Raw genomic sequence first — 10,691 nt, 5'->3', positions numbered from 1 at the left:
TGTTGGGTCTTGATGTCACCTATGTCATTAATTTTAAGGTAATTTTATTTATTATTACTATTAAACTAAAATCTCCAGCATGGGGAAGTGGGATGAGCTCGACTTTTCTCGACACCACTAAAATCTACATCAGTTATCCAAATACACTTGCACTGCAGGAAATGAGGGGTAGAAAATTCAACTCGCATAATTCAAATATGTGACAACTTGATTTTGAACAAAATACACTAAATTTATTTATGCCGAGTCAGATTCAAGAAGGAACACTGCACTGTAATTAAAATTTCTTATGTGGTCTAAAGCTCATGCAATCCTACCAGCAACCTACAGTTCAAAATACCATCTCTCCATTTACTTTTTAGTGTAGCTTCTCATTTCTCTTCACAACTTTGATTATCTGCCAGCAAAAAAGTGCTGAGCAGGAACCAGAAAATATTTTTGAGGTTGTGTGACTCGAAGACAAAAAAGTTTTAGAGCAGCAAAAAAAAAAAAAAAAAGAAAAAAAAATCAAGATACTTTTTACAACCTTGGACTTACAGAAATACATTATGGACGTAGATGATTGTTACTTTTTTTATATCTATAACTTTCTATCATAGATGGAACCATTAGATGGGCAAGTGCAGGCTGCACATTTATAGTAACGTCATAAAACAAGAGTAAAAAAAAAAATGTATAGCTCAAGTTTAGAAATTACAGCAACTGGAGCCAGACTTGAATCTTCAGCTTTTATGTGTTCATGTTGTCGCTTACTTTGCTCAAACATAAAAAAATAAAATTAAAAAAAAACATTTTCAGGCACCAGGGGGCTCGGTGATACAGCGGTTGCATGTATCACCAAGGCTACAGTCCACAATGCTGCCGTCACAGGTTCGATTCCCAAGTCTGGGCCATTTACTGTCAACTACTAACAAATAATGGCCACTAATGGCAAGAAAGTAAAAAGACAAATAATTAAAACCAGTAATTCTTAGGTCAGGGTAGACATGCAACACTGCCTCTGCTGTCACAAATTAACCTATTTCACCTTCTACGTATTGCAGTTTTAAAGGGCTGTAATTCCTCTGGAAAAAAACATAAAAACACGCAAACTAACTGATGGACATTTTAAAAGATTCTCAATATTTCTAGGCTTAGCGGTAAATAGAGAAGGACCATGACAGAGGGGAAGCACACACCTCATCAGGATAAGGTGAAGTCAATGGAAGCATTTTTTTTAGCACTGTGCAGGCAGCAAGTGCATTCTTGCACGCAGACACAAGCTGATGCAGCCCACAAACACACACAGACTGTTTAAAATAACTGGAGCCCATTGAGAGGAATAAAAATATCCCCAGTCAACGTGGTTTATTTCTGCCATCAGGCAGCCTCGGCAAAAACCTCCTCATCAATATTCCTGACAGATCTGATTTTTCACTCATTTTCTTTAAAACATATTTGTGTCGAGTGAATGACGCCACAATCAATCTCTCTGCCAATGTCAGACTCAATGACAAACCCATCCAGCATCAGGTTTTCACTGTGCCGTTACAGAGAGACACCCTGATGAATTTGTGTGCAAAAAAAGTGAGGTCAGACACAGTGCTGCTCTGTTTACCCCAATCAACTGCATTAATTTCATTTTAAATAAGAAATGATGACAAAACCTAGAGCTGCGCACTTCAGCTAAATCTTAATTTAGTGCACTTCTAATACCACTAAAAGCTTAGGTGATGCCCTCATAGCATGAGCGACGGCTCAGAGGACTTCTTAGGCAGGTTACCCTTAAGCCAGCCTGAGATGCCAGATGTTTATGCTAAAATGTCTCCCATAGATACCAACTTCATCTCATTTATCTGCCATATGCTCAGACGTCTGTGTCTGAGAAATGTATTATCCATTTTCTGCAGTTAAATGAGCCTTTCAAAGTGAATGTACTCGATGTATTCAAGATGCAGAACAATGAATCTTTGCATGCTCTTCCAGGAAACAAAAACTACGGAGCAGAATAGAATACATAGAATAAACTTTTCAGGAACTGCAGTTTCAAATTGCCTGGGCCATTTGCCTGTACAATCCGATTCCAATTACTCCTGCTGTAATTGAAATCATTGAAAACATGTAAATGGTATTGGAAATTTGACCATATTGCTGAATAAGATGTTTGATGACTTAAAATAGTTTTCCTACTAGCACATCTACAGTTGTGTGGTACAGAACCACTGGACAAATCATGTCATAGGCTTGATGGCTACTTTAATATTTAATATGTTTACAGCATCCTCACAGTCAGTTCTGATGGAAGACATCTTTACTTTTTCCAAAGAAAGATTCAGTGAAACACTGAAAGAAGAACTGGATTTTGTTTTTGTATAGTGATAAAAAAATAGTATTTGTTTATTTATTGATTAAAACACTTACATTCAGTCAATGATTTGATGTATATTTGCTTGACGATTTTGATGGCATTTCACAAAATGTGTTATTGCTCATTTCATAATACATTTCTATATTATGTTTTATGATGTAAAGCACTTGTAAACTTGCTGGTTCGAATGAAGGTTGCCTCCCTGGTGGAATGGGGAAACACAGTTTGCACGACTTTGGACACAGTTGGACAAAAGAGTGTCCAGTCCTGGTTGGACAAGTCTTCAAGCTTTTCTGGTGGATTGTTTTAGGTTTGAATCTAAAAAGTGTAGGTAATCAAGATGTCATCAAGCGGAAACCCCACCAGGCATAATCTGTCAATCACAAACAGAATCTTTGAAATTAAGGCTCCAGGTTGCATCACAAATCAGAAATATTGAATACAGTTTTCTCCAGCCCGTTTAAACTCGGAGAGAGAGAAGAAACATGTAAACAAGCTGTTAGTTAAGATACACCGAGCTGAAGCCGCTTACTCATTTACGATTTCAAAACGTTATAATTTTAAGTCAGACAGGCTTGCAAATTCAGAATTTAACATATTTCCCCAGCAACCCTCCCGACCCCACTAAGGGACAAGGGTGTAAAGAAAATGGATGGATGGATGGATTTCCCCTTGGACTAAACGTGGATTGTATTATGAAGGTTCTCTGGATTGCTACTATTAGCAATTAGGATCATTCCTTTCACAGAGATTTGAACAAATATCCACAGCTATTCATTCAGTCAGTGTCAGTGGCTGCAGGCCACAAGGGTTATAACAACATTGTTTATTTTGTTTAAGATTCTGCTTCTTCTAATCAGTCTGCTCAGAATAAGATATTACCAAGAGCCCAGCAAGAACATTTTCAATCTACTTGTAGGACACAAATAAATGCATTTAAGCTTAAATCTGAATTGTCCCTGGTTACTGAAACTACTTTGTAAACACAAATCTGCCAACACATACGCTGTAGTTGAACTGGTTTATCTTTCTGCTGACAAGTGACGATTTGGACTGGTTTTACTTTGATGTTTTGAGTACCTTGCTGCCAAACGGAGGGTGGAGTTTGTCGGCTACCTCCTTCTGATCAAGGATTGGTTCCACAGATCCAACACAAAGCAGAAATTCACATGCAGTTTAGCTCTGGGTGTTATAAAATAAGCACAAGACAGACAGTAAATGCATCAGCAAATAAAGATGTTTAATTTCATGTAAATTCTAAAAAATAAATAAAGACAGCAATAAAAATTATTATTTAAAGCCAAACATTAAAATAAGATATCCCAACATCTGTTATGGAGTTTGTAGCTCAAACTTAAAACAGCTGCTGCGTGACAAATTAACTATAAAACTGACTATGACTACTCAGATATCGGGGATTTAGAGAAGAACAGATTGTGACGCATTACTAGAAAAACTGCAATCTCTGTTTGTAATATTGAAAACACATGTGGAGACAGTTTTGTACATTTGCTTCCAACGGTGTCCTCAAAACTCTTGAAGTTTTGGGTACGCTCCCGTTGTTAACCCTAAAGCTAAACACATTTAATGATCTCAGAGAAAAAGACCCCTGCAAACAGCTGAAAGCAAATGCATCACATTTGCTATAATTAATAAACAAGAGTACATGGAGTCTTATTAATAATCTTACAAATAAAGATTTATCTCTATACTTCTGGCAAAAATAAGGTGACTGGTGCCAACACCCACCAGTATATACCAAAAACAGGTGACATTTCTACCTACAGACGTTGTAGCTTCTAACTAAAGCATTGTTGAACTTTTTTCATTTTTAATTAACTACTTAGTTTGCAGTGGATGTATGGCTAATTGACAGCAAAATCCAGTGTACTGGAGTTTCTATAGTTGTAGCTGACAACACAGTCAAACATGCAAACTCCATGTAGATGAAGCACTAACAAGAAGTCTCACTAACGTACACCTTAAATTTGTGTCCCTGTCTGGTACATTTTTGGCTCAAATGCATTCATTCTTTCTTAAGTGAAGTAACTCTAGATGCGTAGCTAGAAATTGTACTCAAGGAAGATTCATGTTACCTCAAAATAATATTAGAAGTTAAGTAAAAATTATGGTGCAGTAAAACTACTCCGAGAAGTAATTTTTTTTCCCCATTTCATTTCACTGAAACTTTTCCCGCAGGGCCTCATTCGTTCTCCACATCATCTTGACTTTAATCCAGACTCCTCCTCTAAACTGTAGTGTGCTTATTTCCTTTATCCTATCTGAAGAGTGGTTCTCTACAACAAATTTTAAAAAAAAAGAAAAAAAAGCATGCATTAAGAGGCTTAGTAGAGGCAGTGATTGAGCAGCCAAAAGGTCACTTTTGCAAATTGGGTTCATTAATCTTTGAGCGTATGGCAGCCGCAGTGGGACACTCTTCACACATGGACGCAGATTATATTGGGCAAAGAACTCATAGATTAGCCTCAAAAAATAGAAAGTCTGGGAATAATAAAGACTCTTCTGACGAAGTTGAGACGTGGTTCTCTGAAGTCCCATTGCCAGTTTCACTTATATCAGAGGGAGCTTTGCTCAGTTGTGAGAGGAGGGGGTAGAGGAGGCAGGAGTAAAGTTTGACTGAGCTGTGATTATACCATCAAAGATGATTATAGTCAGACATTCCTCTGACCCGGTGCATGACAGAATCTCTCACTTTCTCCTCTCGATTTCTGTTTTTTCTCTCCTCGCCACCTCAGATATTAACTTTGGTGCCAACTCGCTCACAAAAACACCTGCTTGGGACATGATCCTGTAGCTTATACTGCAGAGGTAGTTATCTGTTTATTCAGAGAGGACAGATTTTTCTTACATTTGAATTCAAGCTGTAGGAAAATGACTCAAGGAAAGAATTTAGACTCAGCATCAAAACCAATTGCTATACCAACATTTCATCAAAAATGTTGTCTGAAATGTACTCTTTATTCCGACAAAAATGATAGAAAAAAACCCCCCACAAAATAGACAATTAGTAATCCTCTGTAGGTTTTGTAAAATATAAAGGAGACAAATGTGTTTTTCAAGAAATAAAATCTGAATTTATTGTTTGTGGCGCAGTTCAAACTGGTGGTGAAATTGCATGTGCTAGTGTCAAACACACATTAAGGCAATGCTGGAGAACATGTCCTTACAACATCACAACACAGACATAGTGTAACATTATGTAAACATATTACTTTACTGACTTCTGTCTGTGTGCAATTGGGCCATCTACAAAAACAGTTTGAGCTGATCAATATATCATTTTTTAATGTTTACATTAAAAAGGCTGATACAGGACTGTTGTCCTTTTTAGAACAACATTTTTTCCCTTCCATTTGGGAAAGAGTCATAAGTCATAAAAAAAAAAAATCTGTCAATTAAGAACAGTTTAATCTTGAGGTTACTTGAAGCAATAATTTCTCCATTGGGTAAAGTCAAAAAGCAAATATCTGAAACCTTTAAAGAAGCTTACTCCTCCACATGAATCCTAAAACGTCCAGTCTAAAATTTCAGGCGTTGAAGTCCATTGTTCCCTCCGAGGTGAAGGTCGTTTCCGGCAGGAAGAAAACTCTGTGGAGATTTGCCACACTGGTAAGATCAACAATCAACATCCAATCAAAATGAAACAATGCCACCAACTCAACTATAAAAACTTAGAAGAAATCATACATTGATTGAAATCGTCCTCCTGAGGTGTTAATGTCATAACCAATGCATTGCATCTAGTTCGATTCAAACTGTAAACTCAACTCTGTTTTTAAAGCCTGGGGGAAACACCTGAGACGTTATCACTGATAAAAAAAAAAAATCTATTTGGACAAGCTGCGATTGGATTCATTCATCAGCAAAGTAATGGAAACGGCTTTGTACCAACAGCTAAATAGTTGCTTAACAATGACCAACCACTTTCATGTCTTTCAGTCTGGATTCATTATCAAAGTGTTCAATGACATCCATATCAAGTGCAGCATACAACACCATTAATATCGATCAGAGAGCTGGGTTGGATTTCAATAATTACTTTGACATAATGAGTTTTAGTCTGGATTACTTCTCTTATTGCAATGTAAAGATTTTTTGTTTAGTTATTGTGTTTTCATCATGTAAAGCACTTTGAATTACCTTGTTGCTGAAATGTGCTGTACAAATAAACTTGATGATGATGAAGCCCGATGATGCTCTGTTTTAATTTACTTTCTAATTTCTGATACGTCAATATATTGGATTAGAAATATAAAGAAATATAATGGTTGAAATGCTGCATTCCTATGTTTTTAGTTTATAACAAAATGAAAAGAAGATGTATTTTGCTGGGATTACTTTAAAAGGTCACTTTCCATCACAAGCACCCTTATCTGCTGTCATAATTCACTGCCATGTCACTGCAGCAAACCTGTGTGGACAAACTGAGGTCACTTTAATTTGGTAAGTAGGTGTGAGTTTATAGATGTCGTGTGTGCTTACATCACTTTTCTGTCATTTAATATGCTGGTTGTTTGCTTGGACTCAATATCAACGATGTATCTGCAGGAGGAGTAACGGGACTCCTTCAGATTCAGAGTTTTGTGCAGAGGAATTTTTTAATTATATCAATACTTAAAGCATTGCAATAAAATGCCATTACGTCCAACACTCAAACATATGATTAAGTAAATTAAAACCCATTCATATTGATAAATTCCATTTTATTAATCTTTGTTTTGACAAAACATCTCAGAAGTCCAGATGTCGCCGTGCGTTCTCAGTCTCTCCTCTGCCATTAGGGTGCTTATCAATAATTTATGTTGCATAAATGAGTTATCAGCTCTTTCTCCTTCTCTCAGTTCTTTTCTTCACTTATGTTATGGCTGGTTGCACTGGCCAAGGGTCCAATAAAAATTTATAACCTGTTCTGCAGCTCTAAAGCTCCAAATTGGTAATAAAGCCTTCGTTTTGTTGCTTGTGGTTCTGCTTTTGTTAGAATTGACTTGTCAAATCCTGAAGCCGCATTTCAGCAGGTCTCAATGCACATATTGAAACATGAGATTCACACTGATTAGTTATAGAAAGGTGACTATATGTAAAAAAAAAAATTATAATAATTAAAGAGTCTGTTGGAGTCTAATGAAACTAGACTCATAAAGACTTCCCATAATAATCAGCAAGGCTGCAGATTGGATTTGATGCTTCTCTGCCTCCCACATACAGTACAACGCACATAACGCGCATTCCCATCCAAAATTAGTATTTCATATTCTATCCACTGGGTGTGTAATGACGGCCGTTATTAAAGTGGGTAATTGTCTTACAGTGGTGCCGTGTTATTGGATCTGGGGGCAGTTCTGCAGACAGTCAGAGGCAGCTGGATGTAAAGTCGCTGAGCGGTGAAATAGGGAGCAGCACTGAGCACACACACGGATGATGGTATCAGGATCAAAGAGAAATGCTAGCATTGTGCAGTCTGACCCCCGTGAATGGCACTCAGCCCACCTGTTACCTTATCCCCCATGAGACTCTTGCTAACTCAGTCCCTTTGCCTCCTGGAACCAGACACTCAGCTCAGAGGAAAATCTGATAAAGACTGCATGGCGAGATTCAGTCATCAAAGGTTTCAGACAGAGCGGCTCTAAGACGGTTTACCTCGGAACAAACTGGGCCCTTTGACTACAGCAAAAAGTTTGGAACAGAATGCATCCATAAAAGGACATTTGAAGATTAATGGACAATTCTGTCTGAGTCAGCAGTAACAGAGTGTTTGCATCGTTTTTTTTTTGTTTTTCCCCCCCCAATCTTAAATATACATCCTCTATTTTAGGTTGACTGAACCTAAAGAACCATGAGAAGCATTTTAGCTGGTGGCATAATTAAAACAGTGAGTGAATAATACAACAGAAGTCAATATGATGTGAATGATGCTATAACATTTTATAAGGCAATATCTACCATCATAGAAATATCCAACTGCATTTAATCATCATCGCTGTTGGTAATTGAAGCTATAAGGACGCTGATTGTTTCCATGAAAGAAGAAAACTCTGGGAAGGGTGGAGGGATGAGCTCTAATTATCCAGCAGTGACCCCTGACGTAAACAAACGGTCACAGTCTGACATCACCTTTCACTGCCCCTCTGGATAAACAACAACAAACCCAACCTCCGTCACACCGTCACACACTCTTAGTTAATGCCCGCCACACAAACAGCATTGATCCAGATCCTGTCCAGCTGTGCACAGCAGGAGACTGAGCTGGCAGGAGGAGAAGGAGGACAATCCCTAACGCCCTGCGGTCTGCGCTCCGGCCAGCCAGCTGGTGTCATTGGAGACTTGGACCATAAAGGTGATTTCTGAGAAGAGGCTGTAGGTTGCAGCAGCTCTTTTCAGGGTGGTTATTTTATCAGCAGGGGGTTTTCTCAAAGACTGCATGAACAAATTGTTCTGTGGACTGGTCCCCTTCAAACTATAGCTACATATAACCTTTCTAATTAGACCCATCATGCTGTTGTTAGGGGTCAGTGAGGCCAGTAATCCAGCGGGGAGTCTGACGGTGTCACATTTTCACTTTTAGAGCAGAAGGATAGAATTTGCTCTGCTTCTCCAGATTTAGCAGGCGTTTTTTTTAAACACTCCTTTCTTTTAAGTTAGAAAACCTACAGTATGTGCCCATAGGAGGAAAATACTACATCCAGCAAGTACTGCGGTTTTCAAACATATAACTCACAGGAATGTGTTTAATTATTTCAAGCCAAAAACCACTGTGTGGATTAGTTTTGCCTGCTTGTGAAGTTAAATATGACCTGTAAAAACATCATGCTGTTTTTTTTTTTTTTTGCTAAAGCACAGTGGCACACTTCTTCGAGTATTTACATAGTGACTTGAAAAGCCGAGCTATTTCCTCTTTTGCCAGACCAAAGGCAGCCAAGACATGAAAAAACAGGTCTTTCAGTCCATCCTGTGGGAATTGTTTTTCCTTTTGCCAGCCACCACATGCATTTTACAACTACTCGGTCAAAGCCAGGATTTCCCTTTAGTAAAAGTAAAAGAGGGGCTTTATTTGACTGCTGTCTTAATTTATGCAAAGTCTTAAAGGAGCAAGAGGAGGGACAAACAGGGGGTGACTAAAAAAAATCTGTACTTGAGATTAGGGTGTAGGATTAATAAGGAGGGGGCTCTGAAGACGTTTTTGCCCTCCTTGTAAAGTTCTTCTGTTTTTTTAATTAGCCCACTTTAAATGGTTTAGATCATGAAACGACTTAAAATCTTGCAAAGATAACCTAAATAAACGCTAAATGCAGCATTGAGATGATGCTTTCCTTTATTAAGGGACAAAAGTTATCAAAATTGAAGGCCTTATTTGAAAAAAAGTAATTGCCCCCTAACCCTAATAACTGGTTGCGTCATCCTTGGCAGCAACAACCATCATCAGATCTTTGTTTTAACTGACAATAAATCTTTTACATTGCTAAGAGGAGCTTTGGTCCACTCTTTTTTGCAAAATTTTTCAACATAACACTGGAAGGTTTTCTGAGTACTAATAGCATTAAGCTTGCCTAAGGTCATGCCACAGCAGCAATTCACTCAGATTCAAGTCTGGACTTTGACTGGGCCATGCCAAACTGGCTTTTTACCCAGGAGCAGTGGACCTCTAGATGTGTTTTGGAGCAACTCAGCCCCCGATGTTACACTACCACTATCATGGTTGACTGTCAGTATATTTTTCCTCTGAAATGTTCTACACAAGGTGCACTCCTTTCACCACTCTTCCCAGTTTTCATCATTTGTTCTGGTGGTTCTCTGAAGTTTGAAATCCTTGGAAATAGATTTATATTTTTTTACAGACTGATGGGACATAAGTGACTTTGTTTCTGATCTGTTCTAACATTTTCTTAGGGGATGATGGGCTGCTTTTTGAGATTTTTGAGTCAACTGTATGTTATTCCATTTAGAAAGTAATGAATCATAGGTGTGGCAAGTGAAACTAGTTTGTGGAGCTAGAATAAAGAGCTAGAATAAAGAGGAATTCAGACCAAAGCATTGCATTTCCACTTTGTATAGACCACAACTGAACATTTTAAATGTAAAAAGAATTTAAAAGCATGATATGTTCACTTGCAACTTAGTCTGTGGCTTAACAAGCGGTGTGAGGGGTGAAAATGATGTCTCTCCACACAGGACCTGATTTGTTTGTATATCCTGTCAAACTGCTTTTTTAATATGTTGTCTGATTCTAAAATGTGTTCATGTGGAACATTTAAGAGGGTAAAAACATTTCACAGAAATATGTGGATATCTCAAAGACGTTATTACGCCGGAATATTGTTATATATAT

General features: G+C 37.9%; 1 long non-coding RNA gene across 7 annotated transcripts in view; it reads right to left on the bottom strand.

The window, feature by feature from the left end:
* Window positions 1–10,691, bottom strand: part of LOC103462070 (uncharacterized) — a 33,568-nt gene that overhangs the window by 10,844 nt on the left and 12,033 nt on the right. For 4 of the 7 annotated variants that reach the window (XR_533261.1, XR_533262.1, XR_533264.1 and 1 more), the window contains 2 exons: window positions 5,859–5,956; window positions 3,428–3,529 (listed from right to left, as the gene is read on the bottom strand). This is a non-coding gene — a long non-coding RNA (uncharacterized LOC103462070). Of the gene's footprint in view, window positions 1–3,427; window positions 3,530–4,443; window positions 4,645–5,842; window positions 5,957–10,691 lie in introns of all 7 variants that reach the window. The other 3 variants (XR_533267.1, XR_533265.1, XR_533266.1) reach the window with 3 other exon arrangements.

The sequence above is a fragment of the Poecilia reticulata genome, linkage group LG3 (assembly GCF_000633615.1).
Source record: "Poecilia reticulata strain Guanapo linkage group LG3, Guppy_female_1.0+MT, whole genome shotgun sequence".
NCBI classification, from domain to species: Eukaryota; Metazoa; Chordata; class Actinopteri; order Cyprinodontiformes; family Poeciliidae; genus Poecilia; species Poecilia reticulata.
Note: the sequence above shows the minus strand (reverse complement) of the source record. Positions and strands in the feature narration are given on the sequence as shown.